Raw genomic sequence first — 15000 nt, forward strand, 5'->3', positions numbered from 1 at the left:
GTGCATGTCAGAGCAAAAACCAAGCCATGAGGTTGAAGGAATTGTCCGTAGAGCTCCGAGACAGGATTGTGTCGAGGCACAGATCTGGGGAAGGGTACCAAACAATGTCTGTAGCATTGAAGGTCCCCAAGAACACAGTGGCCTCCATCATTCTTAAATGGAAGAAGTTTGGAACCACCAAGACTCTTCCTAGAGCTGGCCGCCCGGCCAAACTGAGCAATCGGGGGAGAAGAGCCTTGACCAAGAACCCGATGGTCAGTCCAGAGTTCCTCTGTGGAGATGGGAGAACATTCCAGAAGGACAACCATCTCTGCAGCATTCCACCAATCAGGCCTTTATGGTAGAGTGGCCAGACGGAAGCCACTCCTCAGTAAAAGGCACATGACAGCCCGCTTGGAGTTTGCCAAAAGGCACCTAAAGGACTTTCAGACCATGAGAAACAAGATTCTCTGGTCTGATGAAACCAACATGGAACTCTTTGTCCTGAATGCCAATCGTCACGTCTGGAGGAAACCAGTGGAACAAGCCAATTTTCTAGCTCCAGAGCACTCAGGACCTCAGACTGGGGTGAAGGTTCACCTTCCAACAGGACTACGACCCTAAGCACACAGCCAAGACAACACAGGAGTCGCTTCGGGACAAGTCTCTGAATGTCCTTGAGTGGCCCAGCCAGAGCCTGGACCAGAACCTGATCGAACATCTCTGGAGAGACCTGAAAATAGCTGTGCAGCGACGCTCCCCATCCAACCTGACAGAGCTTGAGAGGAACTGCAGAGAAGAATGGGAGAAACTCCCCAAATATAAGTGTCAAGCATGTAGCGTCATATCCAAGAAGACTCAAGGCTGTAAGCACTGCCAAAGGTGCTTCAACAAAGTACTGAGTAAAGGGTCTGAATACTTGTAAATGTGATATTTACATTTTTTATATTTTATCAATTTGCAAAATGTTCTAAAAACCTGTTTTTGCTTTGTCATTATGGGGTATTGTGTGTAGATTGATGAGGATATATAATTGTTTTAATCCATTTTAGAATATAGCTGTAACGTAACAAAATGTGGAAAAAAATCCATGAAAAAGTTATCTCAATCGAAAACGAAACTAATAGAAACTGTGTAGAAATGATCATATACCTACATTTATAGTCTCTTCACTGTGTCCAGCTTGATAACAGTCATTTATAGTCTCTTCACTGTGTCCAGCTTGATAACAGTCATTTATAGTCTCTACACTCTGTCCAGCTTGATAACAGTCATTTATAGTCTCTTCACTGTGTCCAGCTTGATAACACTCATTTATAGTCTCTTCACTCTGTCCAGCTTGATAACAGTCATTTATAGTCTCTTCACTCTGTCCAGCTTGATAACAGTCATTTATAGTCTCTTCACTGTGTCCAGCTTGATAACAGTCATTTATAGTCTCTTCACTGTGTCCAGCTTGATAACAGTCATTTATAGTCTCTTCACTGTGTCCAGCTTGATAACAGTCATTTATAGTCTCTTCCCTCTGTCCAGCTTGATAACAGTCATTTATAGTCTCTACACTCTGTCCAGCTTGATAACAGTCATTTATAGTCTCTTCACTGTGTCCAGCTTGATAACAGTCATTTATAGTCTCTTCACTGTGTCCAGCTTGATAACACTCATTTATAGTCTCTACACTCTGTCCAGCTTGATAACAGTCATTTATAGTCTCTTCACTGTGTCCAGCTTGATAACACTCATTTATAGTCTCTTCACTCTGTCCAGCTTGATAACAGTCATTTATAGTCTCTTCACTCTGTCCAGCTTGATAACAGTCATTTATAGTCTCTTCACTGTGTCCAGCTTGATAACAGTCATTTATAGTCTCTTCACTGTGTCCAGCTTGATAACAGTCATTTATAGTCTCTTCACTCTGTCCAGCTTGATAACAGTCATTTATAGTCTCTTCCCTCTGTCCAGCTTGATAACAGTCATTTATAGTCTCTTCACTGCTCTGATATACCACGACTGTCAGCCAATCAGCATTCAGGGCTCGAACCACCCAGTTTATAATAAAGAACATTATTAGCTTATCACACCCTTTAGTTTGTCATAAATGTGATGATTCCATTGATCATGTGGTGGGTCTAAATCCAAAGTGTCACTTGGTGTTAGTCAATTTAAATTAAGGGAAACAAAACTGTGAGCAAAATTATTAATCATATCACTTTAGTAAATTATTGAGCATTTGTGACCTCCATTTCAGAAAAATCACATTTACCTAAAACGTCTCATTGGGAAAAGGAAAGCTAAAGGAGGATACCTAGTCAGTTGTACAACTGAATGCATTCAACTGAAATGTGTCTTTCCGCATTTAACCCAACCCCTCTGACTGCTGTTACTAGTCCTACTGGAGGCAAAATGTTATCATGGGGAAAAAAAAGAAGAAAAAAAAGTTATCAAGGTACCATATTGATTGATATATCATGTGAAGATGTACCCAAATACATTTAAATAAAAACAAAATAGAGAAAAATGTAGAGACTTTTTTCCAAAATTCCACCGGAATTCAAGATCGACATGTTTGACTGAACAATGAAAATGGAAGATGCAATCCAAAGAAAAAAAAATATTTCAGGGACAGCCTCATCATTGGATAAAAAATACTTTCTGCAGTACAGAGTGTTATCAGTAGTTCATCTAGAAGAAGAAGAAGAAGAAGAAGAAGAAGAAGAAGAAGAAGAAGAAGAAGAAGAAGAAGAAGAAGCAGAAGAAGAAGAAGAAGCAGAAGAAGAAGAAGAAGAAGAAGCAGAAGAAGAAGAAGCAGAAGAAGAATAAGAAGAAGCAGCAGCAGAAGCTGCAGCAGCAGTAGAAGAAGCAGCAATAGAAGAAGAAGAAGCAGAAGCAGTAGAAATAGTAGCAGTAGTAGTAGTAGTAGTAGTAGAAGCAGCAGCAGAAGCTGCAGCAGCAGTATTAGCTGTAGACTATTGACTCTGGCGCTGACGAAGATGGCGGCCTCGCAACTAGCTCTTAGGAAACTTTGCGCCAACACTAGCACATTAGAGGCTGCTGCTGCCTATTGAAATCACTGGCCACTTTAAGAAATGGAACACTAGTCACTTTAATAATGTTTACATATCTTGCACTACTCATCTCATATGTATACACTGCATTCTATTCTATAATATTCTACTGTATCTTAGTCCATGCCGCTCTGTCATTGCTTGTCCATATATGTATATATTCTTAAATCCCATTCCTTACTAGATTTGTGTGTTTTGGGTTTATGTTGGGAAATTGTTAGATATTAATCGTTAGATATTACTGCACTGTCAGAGCTAGAAGCACAAGCATTTCGCTACACCCACTATAACATCTGCTATAACACGTGTATGTGACAAATACAATTTGATTTGATTTGATTAGAAGCAGCAGTAGAAGAAGCAGCAGCAGCAGTAGAAGAAGAAGCAGAAGCAGCAGCAGCAGTAGAAGAAGAAGCAGAAGCAGCAGCAGTAGAAGAAGAAAAAGCAGAAGAAGCAGAAGAAGCAGAAGCAGTAGAAGAAGCAGAAGCAGTAGAATAAGCAGAAGCAGCAGTAGAAGAAGAAGCAGAAGCAGCAGTATTAGCTGTAGAAGCAGCAGTAGAAGAAGAAGCAGAAGCAGCAGTATTAGCTGTAGAAGCAGCAGCAGTAGAAGAAGAAGCAGAAGCAGCAGTAGAAGAAGCAGCAGCAGTAGAAGAAGAAGCAGAAGCAGCAGTATTAGCTGTAGAAGCATCAGTAGAAGAAGAAGAAGCAGAAGCAGCAGTAGAAGAAGCAGCAGCAGTAGAAGAAGAAGCAGAAGCAGCAGTATTAGCTGTAGAAGCAGCAGTAGAAGAAGCAGCAGCAGCAGTATTAGCTGTAGAAGCAGCAGTAGAAGAAGAAGCAGAAGCAGCAGTATTAGCTGTAGAAGCAGCAGTAGAAGAAGAAGCAGAAGCAGCAGTATTAGCTGTAGAAGCAGCAGTAGAAGAAGAAGCAGAAGCAGCAGTAGAAGAAGAAGCAGAAGCAGCAGTATTAGCTGTAGAAGCAGCAGTAGAAGAAGAAGCAGAAGCAGCAGTATTAGCTGTAGAAGCAGCAGTAGAAGAAGAAGCAGAAGCAGCAGTATTAGCTGTAGAAGCAGCAGTAGAAGAAGAAGCAGAAGCAGCAGTAGAAGAAGAAGCAGAAGCAGCAGTATTAGCTGTAGAAGCAGCAGTAGAAGAAGAAGCAGAAGCAGCAGTAGAAGAAGAAGCAGAAGCAGCAGTATTAGCTGTAGAAGCAGCAGTAGAAGAAGCAGCAGCAGCAGTATTAGCTGTAGAAGCAGCAGTAGAAGAAGAAGCAGAAGCAGCAGTATTAGCTGTAGAAGCAGCAGTAGAAGAAGAAGCAGAAGCAGCAGTATTAGCTGTAGAAGCAGCAGTAGAAGAAGAAGCAGAAGCAGCAGTAGAAGAAGAAGCAGAAGCAGCAGTATTAGCTGTAGAAGCAGCAGTAGAAGAAGAAGCAGAAGCAGCAGTATTAGCTGTAGAAGCAGCAGTAGAAGAAGAAGCAGAAGCAGCAGTATTAGCTGTAGAAGCAGCAGTAGAAGAAGCAGCAGCAGCAGCAGTAGTAGTAGAGGGCAGACTTACTTCTATCTGATCACAGTGGGGTTGTTAGATGCCCTTTCTGTGGCATGCTTGTTTCTGACATCACACACAATGGCTCTACTCTTTAGTCCATGGTTTCACCGGTAGACATCATGGAGGGAACACTGGTTACTGAGAGAGAGAGAGAGAGAGAGAGAGAGAGAGAGAGAGAGAGAGAGAGAGAGAGAGAGAGAGAGAGAGAGAGAGAGAGAGAGAGAGAGAGAGAGAGAGAGAGAGAGGAGAAAAACATAAGAGCTTAAAACATTGACATAGCACTGGATATGTAATTTCATGAATGTCCTTCAATCATTTAGCAGACACTCTTATCCAGAGATTTTTGTACTGGTCCCCCATGGGAATCGAACCCACAACCCTGGTGTTGTAAGCACCATGCTCTACCAACTGAGCCAACTGAGCCATATATCAACTAGCTGTCCACACACACACACACACACACACACACACACACACACACACACACACACACACACACACACACACACACACACACACACACACACACACACACACACACACACACACACACACACACACACACACACACACACACACACACACACACACACACACACACACACACACACACACACACACACACACACACATTTAAGTATCAAAAGTAAAAGTATAAATCATTTAAAATTCCTTAAATTAAGCAAACCATTAAGCATCATTCCCTCATCACGGTGCTGGCAACACCTGGGATGTGGGGTTGATTCCCTCATCACCTGTGCTGGCAACCCCTGGAATGTGGGGTTGATTCCCTCATCACGGTGCTGGCAACACCTGGGATGTGGGCTTGATTCCCTCATCACGGTGCTGGCAGCACCTGGGATGTGGGCTTGATTCCCTCATCACAGTGCTGGCAACACCTGGGATGTGGGTTTGAGTCCCTCATCACGCTGCTGGCAACACCTGGGATGTGGGGTTGATTCCCTCATCACGGTGCTGGCAACACCTGGGATGTGGGGTTGATTCCCTCATCACGGTGCTGGCAACACCTGGGATGTGGGGTTGATTCCCTCATCACGGTGCTGGCAACACCTGGGATGTGTGGTTGATTCCCTCATCACGGTGCTGGCAACACCTGGGATGTGGGTTTGAGTCCTTCATCACGGTACTGGCAACACCTGGGATGTGGGTTTGAGTCATTCATCACAGTGCTGGCAGCACCTGGGATGTGGGGTTGATTCCCTCATCACCTGTGCTGGCAACACCTGGGATGTGGGGTTGATTCCCTCATCACGGTACTGGCAACACCTGGGATGTGGGGTTGATTCCCTCATCACGGTGCTGGCAACACCTGGGATGTGGGGTTGATTCCCTCATGATACTGAGTTGTTTTGGTTTCAAAAGTATTCTAAATATCTAATATAAGACTGACCTGAAGTCTAACTGGACTGGAGACATGCTGGGGTATCTGCTATCTAGGAACAAGCTAACTAGGCTTCTGGAGACATGCTGGGGTATCTGCTATCTAGGAACAACCTAACTAGGCTTCTGGAGACATGCTGGGGTATCTGCTATCTAGGAACAAGCTAACTAGGCTTCTGGAGACATGCTGGGGTATCTGCTATCTAGGAACAACCTAACTAGGCTTCTGGAGACATGCTGGGGTATCTGCTATCTAGGAACAACCTAACTAGGCTTCTGGAGACATGCTGGGGTATCTGCTATTTAGGAACAAGCTAACTAGGCTTCCGGAGACATGCTGGGGTATCTGCTATCTAGGAACAAGCTAACTAGGCTTCTGGAGACATGCTGGGGTATCTGCTATCTAGGAACAAGCTAACTAGGCTTCTGGAGACATGCTGGGGTATCTGCTATCTAGGAACAACCTAACTAGGCTTCTGGAGACATGCTGGGGTATCTGCTATCTAGGAACAAGCTAACTAGGCTTCTGGAGACATGCTGGGGTATCTGCTATCTAGGAACAACCTAACTAGGCTTCTGGAGACATGCTGGGGTATATACTATCTAGGAACAACCTAACTAGGCTTCTGGAGACATGCTGGGGTATCTGCTATCTAGGAACAAGCTAACTAGGCTTCTGGAGACATGCTGGGGTATCTGCTATCTAGGAACAAGCTAACTAGGCTTCTGGAGACATGCTGGGGTATCTGCTATCTAGGAACAAGCTAACTAGGCTTCTGGAGACATGCTGGGGTATCTGCTATCTAGGAACAACCTAACTAGGCTTCTGGAGACATGCTGGGGTATATACTATCTAGGAACAAGCTAACTAGGCTTCTGGAGACATGCTGGGGTATCTGCTATCTAGGAACAAGCTAACTAGGCTTCTGGAGACATGCTGGGGTATCTGCTATCTAGGAACAAGCTAACTAGGCTTCTGGAGACATGCTGGGGTATCTGCTATCTAGGAACAACCTAACTAGGCTTCTGGAGACATGCTGGGGTATATACTATCTAGGAACAAGCTAACTAGGCTTCTGGAGACATGCTGGGGTATCTGCTATCTAGGAACAAGCTAACTAGGCTTCTGGAGACATGCTGGGGTATCTGCTATCTAGGAACAGGCTAACTAGGCTTCTGGAGACATGCTGGGGTATCTGCTATCTAGGAACAAGCTAACTAGGCTTCTGGAGACATGCTGGGGTATCTGCTATCTAGGAACAAGCTAACTAGGCTTCTGGAGACATGCTGGGGTATCTGCTATCTAGGAACAAGCTAACTAGGCTTCTGGAGACATGCTGGGGTATCTGCTATCTAGGAACAACCTAACTAGGCTTCTGGAGACATGCTGGGGTATCTGCTATCTAGGAACAACCTAACTAGGCTTCTGGAGACATGCTGGGGTATCTGCTATCTAGGAACAACCTAACTAGGCTTCTGGATACATGCTGGGGTATCTGCTATCTAGGAACAACCTAACTAGGCTTCTGGAGACATGCTGGGGTATCTGCTATCTAGGAACAATCTAACTAGGCTTCTGGAGACATGCTGGGGTATCTGCTATCTAGGAACAACCTAACTAGGCTTCTGGAGACATGCTGGGGTATATACTATCTAGGAACAAGCTAACTAGGCTTCTGGAGACATGCTGGGGTATCTGCTATCTAGGAACAACCTAACTAGGCTTCTGGAGACATGCTGGGGTATCTGCTATCTAGGAACAAGCTAACTAGGCTTCTGTAGACATGCTGGGGTATATACTATCTAGGAACAAGCTAACTAGGCTTCTGGAGACATGCTGGGGTATATGCTATCTAGGAACAATCTAACTAGGCTTCTGGATACATGCTGGGGTATATGCTATCTAGGAACAAGCTAACTAGGCTTCTGGAGACATGCTGGGGTATATACTATCTAGGAACAAGCTAACTAGGCTTCTGGAGACATGCTGGGGTATCTGCTATCTAGGAACAATCTAACTAGGCTTCTGGAGACATGCTGGGGTATCTGCTATCTAGGAACAACCTAACTAGGCTTCTGGAGACATAATAATAACAATAATAATATGCCATTTAGCAGACGCTTTTATCCAAAGCGACTTACAGTCATGCGTGCATACATTTTTTTGTGTATGGGTGGTCCCGGGGATCGAACCCACTACCTTGGCGTTACAAGTGCCGTGCTCTACCAGCTGAGCTACAGAGGACCACATGCTGGGGTATATACTATCTAGGAACAAGCTAACTAGGCTTCTGGAGACATGCTGGGGTATATGCTATCTAGGAACAAGCTAACTAGGCTTCTGGAGACATGCTGGGGTATATACTATCTAGGAACAAGCTAACTAGGCTTCTGGAGACATGCTGGGGTATATACTATCTAGGAACAAGCTAACTAGGCTTCTGGAGACATGCTGGGGTATATGCTATCTAGGAACAAGCTAACTAGGCTTCTGGAGACATGCTGGGGTATATGCTATCTAGGAACAAGCTAACTAGGCTTCTGGAGACATGCTGGGGTATATGCTATCTAGGAACAAGCTAACTAGGCTTCTGGAGACATGCTGGGGTATATGCTATCTAGGAACAAGCTAACTAGGCTTCTGGAGACATGCTGGGGTATATACTATCTAGGAACAAGCTAACTAGGCTTCTGGAGACATGCTGGGGTATATGCTATCTAGGAACAAGCTAACTAGGCTTCTGGAGACATGCTGGGGTATATACTATCTAGGAACAAGCTAACTAGGCTTCTGGAGACATGCTGGGGTATCTGCTATCTAGGAACAAGCTAACTAGGCTTCTGGAGACATGCTGGGGTATATGCTATCTAGGAACAAGCTAACTAGGCTTCTGGAGACATGCTGGGGTATCTGTTATCTAGGAACAAGCTAACTAGGCTTCTGGAGACATGCTGGGGTATCTGCTATCTAGGAACAAGCTAACTAGGCTTCTGGAGACATGCTGGGGTATATACTATCTAGGAACAACCTAACTAGGCTTCTGGAGACATGCTGGGGTATATGCTATCTAGGAACAACCTAACTAGGCTTCTGGAGACAAAGGGAAGAATCATTGTGGTCCTCTGTAGCTCAGCTGGTAGAGCACGGCGCTTGTAACGCCAAGGTAGTGGGTTCGATCCCCGGGACCACCCATACACAAAAATGTATGCATGCATGACTGTAAGTCACTTTGGATAAAAGCGTCTGCTAAATGGCATATTATTATTATTATCTTTGCACGTCGGTTGTCAGCGTTGACAGGATGAATATTGCTTATTTTTAACCACACAAAAGACTGGATAAAAAGTTTAGTCAAAACTCTCCAATAACAATGGCAGACTACTAAACATCCAAAACATCTCATCCACTTCTTCTCACTTAGATAAGTGAACTTTCTTCTGGTTAGTGTGACCCAGTGAACCTGGCTACATCATGGGGACACAGCCAATCAGATTAGGCCCACATGCTGCCCTAGCAATATACAGGAATGATGTTACTGGAGCAGGTTTCTTTGGTCCCAGACAGTCCCAGGCAAACTCGTCAGTACTCAGACACACTAGTCAGTACTCAGACACACTAGTCAGTACTCAGACACACTAGTCCGTACTCAGACACACTAGTCCGTACTCAGACACACTAGTCAGTACTCAAACAAACTCGTCAGTACTCAGACACACTAGTCAGTACTCAGACACACTAGTCAGTACTCAAACAAACTCGTCAGTACTCAGACACACTAGTCAGTACTCAGACACACTAGCCAGTACTCAGACACACTAGTCAGTACTCAGACACACTAGTCAGTACTCAAACAAACTCGTCAGTACTCAGACACACTAGTCAGTACTCAGACACACTAGTCAGTACTCAGACACACTAGTCAGTACTCAGACACACTAGTCAGTACTCAGACACACTAGTCAGTACTCAGACACACTAGTCAGTACTCAGTCACACTAGTCAGTACTCAGACACACTAGTCCGTACTCAGACACACTAGTCAGTACTCAAACACACTAGTCAGTACTCAGACACACTAGTCAGTACTCAGACACACTAGTCAGTACTCAGACACACTAGTCAGTACTCAGACACACTAGTCAGTACTCAGACACACTAGTCCGTACTCAGACACACTAGTCAGTACTCAGACACACTAGTCAGTACTCAGACACACTAGTCAGTACTCAGACACACTAGTCAGTACTCAGACACACTAGTCAGTACTCAGACACACTAGTCAGTACTCAGACACACTAGTCAGTACTCAGACACACTAGTCAGTACTCAGACACACTAGTCCGTACTCAGACACACTAGTCAGTACTCAGACACACTAGTCAGTACTCAGACACACTAGTCCGTACTCAGACACACTAGTCAGTACTCAGACACACTAGTCAGTACTCAGACACACTAGTCAGTACTCAGACACACTAGTCAGTACTCAGACACACTAGTCAGTACTCAGACAAACTCGTCAGTACTCAGACACACTACTGGTGTTATAAAGCAGTGCTGCTGAGTCTCTGTGACTCCAACTACGCTAACACAAAATCACAGTCCTGTTTCCCACGACCACATGACATAACAGCACCTCTCTGCTTCCTCCCTGCCTGTCCACATACCCAATCCACACGAAAAAGCCTGATAAAAGATGATCTTCTTCTTCTTCTTCTTCAACAACAACAATAACAACAACAACAGCAACAACAACAACAACAACACATCTGTAAGCCCTCTCTCTCTCTCTCTCTCTCTCTGAGGAATGTTCTTGTTTACAAGGCTGACTCTAAGGACAGAGAGAGCGTCCATGTCACTGTAGCAGGAGGTTGAGGTTGAGGGAAACATTATCCCCCTGAACGGCCAGCTTGATGAGTAGAGCCCGGACAGCTTTAGAACGGCCAGCTTGATGAGTAGAGCCCGGACAGCTTTAGAACGGCCAGCTTGATGAGTAGAGCCCGGACAGCTTTAGAACGGCCAGCTTGATGAGTAGAGCCCGGACAGCTTTAGAACGGCCAGCTTGATGAGTAGAGCCCGGACAGCTTTAGAACGGCCAGCTTGATGAGTAGAGCCCGGACAGCTTTAGAACGGCCAGCTTGATGAGTAGAGCCCGGACAGCTTTAGAACGGCCAGCTTGATGAGTAGAGCCCGGACAGCTTTAGAATGGCCAGCTTGATGAGTAGAGCCCGGACAGCTTTAGAACGGCCAGCTTGATGAGTAGAGCCCGGACAGCTTTAGAACGGCCAGCTTGATGAGTAGAGCCCGGACAGCTCTAGAGAAACAGCTGAGACCAACCCTTTCTGTTGTGTAGTGTACTACAGCGGGTGGGATTCATGGCACCCGGCTGTGAAAGGGCCAACTGGACACAAGTCAATATTGGAGTCCTTCTACAACTGCTACATGGTTATCACAGGAGGGCATTCATCAGGCTCATTCTGTATGGTTATCACAGTAGGACATTCATCAGGCTCATTCTACATGGTTATCACAGGAGGACATTCATCAGGCTCATTCTGTATGGTTATCACAGTAGGGCATTCATCAGGCTCATTCTGTATGGTTATCACAGGAGGACATTCATCAGGCTCATTCTGTATGGTTATCACAGTAGGACATTCATCAGGCTCATTCTGTATGGTTATCACAGTAGGGCATTCATCAGGCTCATTCTGTATGGTTATCACAGGAGGGCATTCATCAGGCTCATTCTGTATGGTTATCACAGGAGGACATTCATCAGGCTCATTCTACATGGTTATCACAGTAGGGCATTCATCAGGCTCATTCTGTATGGTTATCACAGGAGGACATTCATCAGGCTCATTCTACATGGTTATCACAGGAGGACATTCATCAGGCTCATTCTGTATGGTTATCACAGTAGGACATTCATCAGGCTCATTCTGTATGGTTATCACAGTAGGGCATTCATCAGGCTCATTCTACATGGTTATCACAGTAGGGCATTCATCAGGCTCATTCTACATGGTTATCACAGGAGGACATTCATCAGGCTCATTCTGTATGGTTATCACAGGAGGACATTCATCAGGCTCATTCTGTATGGTTATCACAGGAGGACATTCATCAGGCTCATTCTACATGGTTATCACAGGAGGACATTCATCAGGCTCATTCTGTATGGTTATCACAGGAGGACATTCATCAGGCTCATTCTGTATGGTTATCACAGTAGGACATTCATCAGGCTCATTCTGTATGGTTATCACAGTAGGACATTCATCAGGCTCATTCTGTATGGTTATCACAGTAGACATTCATCAGGCTCATTCTACATGGTTATCACAGGAGGACATTCATCAGGCTCATTCTGTATGGTTATCACAGGAGGACATTCATCAGGCTCATTCTGTATGGTTATCACAGGAGGACATTCATCAGGCTCATTCTGTATGGTTATCACAGGAGGACATTCATCAGGCTCATTCTACATGGTTATCACAGGAGGACATTCATCAGGCTCATTCTGTATGGTTATCACAGGAGGACATTCATCAGGCTCATTCTGTATGGTTATCACAGTAGGACATTCATCAGGCTCATTCTACATGGTTATCACAGTAGGGCATTCATCAGGCTCATTCTGTATGGTTATCACAGTAGGGCATTCATCAGGCTCATTCTACATGGTTATCACAGGAGGACATTCATCAGGCTCATTCGGATGTGGCAGGGCTTGAAAACTATTACAGACTACAAATGGAAGCACAGCCGCGAGCTGCCCAGTGACACAAGCCTACCAGACGAGCTAAACCACTTCTATGCTCGCTTCGAGGCAAGCAACACTGAAGCATGCATGAGAGCACCAGCTGTTCCGGACGACTATGTGATCACGCTCTCCGTAGCCGATGTGAGTAAGACTTTTAAGCAGGTCAACATTCACAAGGCCGCAGGGCCAGACGGATTACCAGGACGTGTACTCCGAGCATGTGCTGACCAACTGGCAAGTGTCTTCACTGACATTTTCAACATGTCCCTGACTGAGTCTGTAATACCAACATGTTTCAAGCAGACCACCATAGTCCCCGTGCCCAAGAACTCTAAGATAACCTGCCTAAATGACTACCGACCCGTAGCACTGACGTCTGTAGCCATGAAGTGCTTTGAAAGACTGGTCATGGCTCACATCAACAGCATAATCCCAGAAACCCTAGACCCACTCCAATTTGCATACCGCCCCAACAGATCCACAGATGATGCAATCTCTATCGCACTCCACACTGCCCTTTCCCACCTGGACAAGAGGAACACCTACGTGAGAATGCTATTCATTGACTACAGCTCTGCATTCAACACCATAGTGCCCTCTAAGCTCATCACTAAGCTAAGGATCCTGGGACTAAACACCTCCCTCTGCAACTGGATCCTGGACTTCCTGACGGGCCGCCCCCAGGTGGTAAGGGTAGGTAACAACACATCTGCCACACTGATCCTCAACACGGGGGCCCCTCAGGGGTGCGTGCTCAGTCCCCTCCTGTACTCTCTGTTCACCCATGACTGCATGGCCAGGCACGACTCCAACACCATCATTAAGTTTGCCGACGACACAACAGTGGTAGGCCTGATCACCGACAACGATGAGACAGCCTATAGGGAGGAGGTCAGAGATCTGGCCGTGTGGTGCCAGGACAACAACCTCTCCCTCAACGTGACCAAGACAAAGGAGATGATTGTGGACTACAGGAAAAAAAAGAGGACTGAGCACGCCCCCATTCTCATCGACGGGGCTGTAGTGGAACAGGTTGAGAGCTTCAAGTTCCTTGGTGTCCACATCACCAACGAACTATCATGGTCCAAACACACCAAGACAGTCGTGAAGAGGCCTCAGATCCTCAAAAAATTCTACAGCTGCACCATCGAGAGCATCCTGACTGGTTGCATCACCGCCTGGTATGGCAACTGCTTGGCCTCTGACCGCAAGGCACTACAGAGGGTAGTGCGTACAGCCCAGTACATCACTGGGGCAAAGCTCCCTGCCATCCAGGACCTCTATACCAGGCGGTGTCAGAGGAAGGCCCTCAAAATTGTCAAAGACTCCAGCCACCCTAGTCATAGACTGTTCTCTCTGCTACCGCACGGCAAGCGGTACCGGAGTGCCAAGTCTAGGTCCAAAAGACTTCTCAACAGCTTCTACCCCCAAGCCATAAGACTCCTGAACAGCTAATCATGGCTACCCGGACTATTTGCACTGCCCCCCCCCCCCCCCCCCCTTTTTACGCTGCTGCTACTCTGTTAAGTATTTATGCATAGTCACTTTAACTCTACCCACATGTACATATTACCTCAACTACCTCAACTAGCCGGTGCCCCCGCACATTGACTATGCAACGGTACCCCCCTGTATATATAGCCTCCCTACTGTCACTTTATTTTACTGTATATATAGCCTCCCTACTGTCACTTTATTTTACTTCTGCTCTTTTTTTCTCAACACTTTTTTTGTTGTTGTTTTATTCTTACTTTTTTGTTTAAAATAAATGCACTGTTGGTTAAGGGCTGTAAGTAAGCATTTCACTGTAATGTCTGCACCTGTTGTATTCGGCGCATGTGACCAATAAAATTTGATTTGATTTGATTTGATTTGATTTGATTTCTGTATGGTTATCACAGGAGGACATTCAACAGGCTCATTCTGTATGGTTATCACAGGAGGACATTCAACAGGCTCATTCTGTATGGTTATCACAGTAGGGCATTCATCAGGCTCATTCTGTATGGCTTTAAGGCACTCTGTTAAATCTACCTGTCTCTATAGTCAGAGAGAAGGGCTGCGTCTGAGTTGTGCACAAACTGACCTTTGGCTTTTTGTTAGGTTCAGGCGGACATATGGTTCAGGGGTGTAGTTCTCTTTAATCAGAGTGTACTTTCTAAGTTTAGGTTTAAAAACAAATATCAGCTGCCCATTTTTCCATGTGGATCAGAAAAAGCTTGTCCTATAACGTATAGTTCTCAA

General features: G+C 45.3%; 1 protein-coding gene across 2 annotated transcripts in view; it reads right to left on the reverse strand.

Moving 5' to 3' along the window:
• The window catches only part of otud7a (OTU deubiquitinase 7A), a 103431-nt gene that overhangs the window by 70152 nt on the left and 18279 nt on the right, over window positions 1-15000 (reverse strand). The window contains exon 2 of one of the 2 annotated variants that reach the window (XM_045214362.1): window positions 4592-4720. The exons of the other annotated variant lie outside the window; for it this stretch is intronic. The gene's annotated coding sequence lies outside the window, so the exon portion shown is untranslated. The remainder of the gene's footprint in view (window positions 1-4591; window positions 4721-15000) is intronic. 2 annotated transcript variants of the gene reach the window in all.

Source organism: Coregonus clupeaformis, unplaced genomic scaffold, assembly GCF_020615455.1.
Source record: "Coregonus clupeaformis isolate EN_2021a unplaced genomic scaffold, ASM2061545v1 scaf0244, whole genome shotgun sequence".
NCBI classification, from domain to species: domain Eukaryota; kingdom Metazoa; phylum Chordata; class Actinopteri; order Salmoniformes; family Salmonidae; genus Coregonus; species Coregonus clupeaformis.